Here is a 4,944-nt window from a genome sequence, read left to right as displayed (position 1 = left end):
CATCAATTATTTCTATTACAAAAATATGAGAGAGGGAATAAAATGACTTTCCCAAAATAAAGAAATATTGAGGATTTAATAATAAAATCAAATAAGATTTTATTTCGGAGTTTTCGTTATCTTATTTGAATTTAGGAAAAATGTGTGTTTTTCACAATTGCATTTAGGCCCCAAATAAATGTTCACCTTGTGCGGCTTGATTTTAGAAGCCCGGGAGAATTTATTTCGGGATTTTTGGAGTTTGTTTAGTATTTCTTTTTATTTTTCTTCTGCATGTAATTATTAAAAAAAAGGGCAACCGACCTAACCGGGTCGTGTCCGCCCGGGACTCTGGCCCGGCAGGCTTTATAAGCCGGGGCGCCCGAGGCCGAAGCCAGCCCAGCCGCCGCCCCCAAACCCTAGCCGCGCCGCCCGCCCGCGCCGCCAGCGCCGCACGCCGCCGCCGCCGCACGCCGCCTCGCCGACCCGCTGCCCGAGGTCGCCTCGAAATCCGTGCCGCCGTTTTTTTTTTGAAAAACCGTTCGGTTTTTCCGTCGGTTTTTCGTCGGTTTTTTTAAAATAGATCGGTTTTTCTGATTTATTTATTTAGCGAGCGTTCGTCCGTTCGTTCGTTCTAGCGAACGTTCGTCATTTTTCTTTTTCTCGGATTAAATCCGCGATTTTTCTAATCGCGATTTCTGATCCGATTTTCGTTTTAGTATAACTTTTCGCTCGTTTATCGGAATCAGGCGATTCAAGCGCCTGGAGTTTCGTCTCGAAACCCTCTATCCGTTTAACCAACTTAAACAAGTCTTTGCTACTGTAAAACCTGACTTAGATCCAGATTAGTAGAACGAAGTTGTTTTGTTTCGCCGTTTGACTTTCGTTGCTTCGTTCGATTTGATTCTTTTTGCAAACCGAGGTACTTAAGTTGAACTTTCTGGTTAGTTCTCTTATTTGACTTTTACCTGTGCATTAGATGAGTACTTATTGTATGTTTGTTGTTTGTCTGCGATAGAATACCCGGAGTGCGCCGCTTGTTACTTCGAATCGCTAGGTTTCGCGGATCATCAGCAAGGCAAGTAACACTTTGATCATACCTTTTCTACTACCCAGTTTTATTGCATTAGATCAATCCTCAAACATTGCATGATTAGGATCTAATTAAATTGTGGGATGGGAAGTAGTTGAGGTAGTACCTATCACCTGTTATATATCAAACCTTTGGGAGTTACTTCTACGTTTGCCATTATGCCATGGTATGCTAGTAGACGTGGATCGAGTGAGTTTGTTAATTAATGGTTTATCTAAGGTGGCAACTTAAACACACATCTGGGTGGATTGAGGTACCTGGGTATTCCAGGATTGCCTGTTTTTCTTTATGGACCGCCACCCAGGCTTAAAGGGATCATGAGACTATTCATACTAGAAACTTCTGTGTGCAGCCACAAGCTATTATGGGCTCTATCATAGTTGACTAAGTCGTGCGAACTCTTACAGTGATAGACTGGCAGATGTAGGGGATGTAAGTGGTACGGTCTACCCGATCGTAAGGTGCTAGCGCTTCTGAAAGACTATGTCTCGGTCATCCGTCTTCTCAAACACCATGTAGTGCGAGAAACCAAACGGAGGTGATCGAGTCTTGTGGGGAAAGTGTGCAAACCTCTGCAGAGTGTATTAAACTAATCATGGTTAGCCGTGTCCCCGGTTATGGACAACTTGAGTATCTAGTACTTGGATTATCATGTGAATCTCAACATGTTACTCTAAATTAATTTTGTTGGGTTTTGTTAATGATGATATTTAATTGGGATTGAGGATGCTGTCAACCATTCTCAATGTTTAACAACTACCATGATAGTTAAATAAAATTTATTCCTTTGAAGTAGGGAAAAATTGGCTTTACGCAAAACTGTAACCATAGAGCTTTCCACCAGCCAAATATGCACATAGTATAGTTATTTCATTCCATTACTCTCTATGTGTTACATTGCCAGCATATTCCATGTGTTGACCCGTTTTCGGGCTACAACGTTAATGTTGCAGACTTTTCAGATGACGATTAAGGAGTTTTTAGGTCATGGTTCTATACTCAGTGATGCCGTTGGAGTTGATGGACTCACTTATCTTCCAAGCCTTCCGCTGTTATCGTTATTAGATGGCCTTAAGCCATATTTATTGTAATAAGATCTCTATGGAGACATTCGATGTAATAAGTGTGTGATTGCTACTCTGTTATAAATCCTCCGAGTACTGTGTGGTGTCAGCATTACTGATCCAGGGATGACACCGGAGCATAGAGATTAGACTGTTTGAGGTCTGGTCGCTACATTAAGACCGTGTATTTCTTCAATGGGAGGTAAATTCTTAACATCTTCATCTTTAATACCCTTTTCTTTCATGGATTTCTTTGCCTCTTGCATATCATCAGGACTGAGAAATAGAATACCTCTTTTCTTCGGAGTTGGTTTAGGAATAGGCTCAGGAGTTGGCTCAGGAAGTGTCCAATTATTTTTCATTTGTCAACATATTATTCAATAGAATTTCAGCTTCATCCGGTGTTCTTTCCCTGAAAACAGAACCAACACAACTATCCAGTTAATCTCTGAAAGCGTCGGTTAGTCCATTATAAAAGATATCAAGTATTTCATTTTTCTTAAGAGGGTGATCAGGCAAAGCATTAAGTAATTGGAGAAGCCTCCCCCAAGCTTGTGGGAGACTCTTCTTAAATTTGCACAAAATTATATATATCCCTTAACACAGCTTGTTTCTTATGAGTAGGGAAATATTTAGTAGAGAAGTAATAAATCATATCCTGGGGAGTACGCACACAACCAGGATCAAGAGAATTAAACCATATCTTAGCATCACCCTTTAATGAGAACGGAAATATTTTAAGGATATAAAAGTAGCGAGTTCTCTCATCATTAGTGAACAGGGTGGCTATATCATTTAATTTATTAAGATGTGCCACAACAGTTTCAGATTCATAACCATAAAAAAGATCAGATTCAACCAAAGTAATTATATCAGGATCAATAGAGAATTCATAATCCTTATCAGTAACAACGATAGGTGAAGTAGCATAAGCAGGATCATATTTCATTCTAGCATTTAGAGTTTTTTGTTTAAGCTTATCTAATAATTTCTTAAGATCACTTCTATCATTGCAAGCAAGAAAGTCTCTTTTAGTTTCTTTATCCATAACATAGCCCTCAGGCACAACAGGTAATTCATATTTATTAGGAGAGCCTTCATAATCACTTTCATCAGTATTATCAGTTTCAATAATTTCATTCTCTCTAGCCCTAGCAAGTTGTTCATCAAGAAATTCACCGAGTGGCACAGTAGTATCAGGCATAGGAGTAGTTTCATCATAAGTATCATGCATAGCAGAAGTGGCAACATCAATAACATGCGACATATCAGAATCAATAGCAGAAGCAAGTTTAGGTGTCTGATACGTCTCCAATGTATCTACTTTTCCAAACACTTTTGCCCTTGTTTTGGACTCTAACTTGCATGATTTGAATGGAACTAACCCAGACTGACGTTGTTTTCAGCAGAATTACCATGGTGTTATTTATGTGCAGGAGCAAATGTTCTCGGAATGACCTGAAACTTCACGGAGCCTTTAGAAAATAAGAAAAATACCTGCCAAAGATGAAGGCCAGGGGGCCCACCGTCTCTCCACGAGGGTGGGGGGCGTGCATGCCCCCCTAGGGCGCGCCCCCTACCTCGTGGGCCCCCTATTGCCTCTTCGACTCCAACTCCACCTCCATATATTGAGTTTTGGGGAGAAAAAAATCAGAGAGAAGAAATCATCGCATTTTATGATACGGAGCCGCCGCCAAGCCCTAAAACCTCTCGGGAGGGCTGATCTGGAGTCCGTTCAGGGCTCCGGAGAGGGGAATCCGTCGCCATCATCGTCATCAACCATCCTCCATCACCAATTTCATGATGCTCACCGCCGTGCGTGAGTAATTCCATCGTAGGCTTGCTGGACGGTGATGGGTTGGATGGGATCTATCATGTAATCGAGTTAGTTTCGTTAGGGTTTGATCCTTGGTGTCCACTATGTTCTGAGATTGATGTTGCTATGACTTTGCTATGCTTAATGCTTGTGACTAGGGCCCGAGTGCCATGATTTCAGATCTGAACCTATTATGTTTTCATCAATATATGAGTGTTCTTGATCCTATCTTGCAAGTCTATAGTCACCTATTATGTGTTATGATCCATTAACCCCGAAGTGACAATAATCGGGATACTTGCCAGTGATGACCGTAGTGTGAGGAGTTCATGTATTCACTATGTGTTAATGCTTTGTTCCGGTTCTCTATTAAAAGGAGGCCTTAATATCCCTTAGTTTCCGTAAGGACCCTGCTGCCATGGGAGGGTAGGACAAAAGATGTCATGCAAGTTCTTTTCCATAAGCACGTATGACTATATTCGGAATACATGCCTACATTATATCAATGAACTGGAGCTAGTTCTGTGTCACCCTAGGTTATGACTGTTACATGATGAACTGCATCCGGCATAATTCTCTATCACCGATCCATTGCCTATGAGCTTTCCATATATTGTTCTTCGCTTATTTACTTTCCCGTTGCTATTGCTATCATCACTACAAAATACCAAAAACATTGCTTTTACTACCGTTACTTTTTGTTACCGTTATCACTACTATCATATTACTTTGATACTAAACACTTTGCTGCAGATATTAAGTTTCCAGGTGTGGTTGAATTGACAACTCAGCTACTAATACTTGAGAATATTCTTTGGCTCCCCTTGTGTCGAATCAATAAATTTGGGTTGAATACTCTACCCTCGAAAACTGTTGCGATCCCCTATACTTGTGGGTTATCAAGACTATTTTCTGGCGCCGTTGCCGGGGAGCATAGCTCTATTCTTTGAGTCACTTGTGATATATGTCTTCTTATCATTATGAAGAACTTG

The sequence above is a fragment of the Triticum aestivum genome, chromosome 6A (assembly GCF_018294505.1).
Source record: "Triticum aestivum cultivar Chinese Spring chromosome 6A, IWGSC CS RefSeq v2.1, whole genome shotgun sequence".
Lineage (NCBI taxonomy): Eukaryota > Viridiplantae > Streptophyta > Magnoliopsida > Poales > Poaceae > Triticum > Triticum aestivum.
This window is presented reverse-complemented; position numbering follows the sequence as displayed.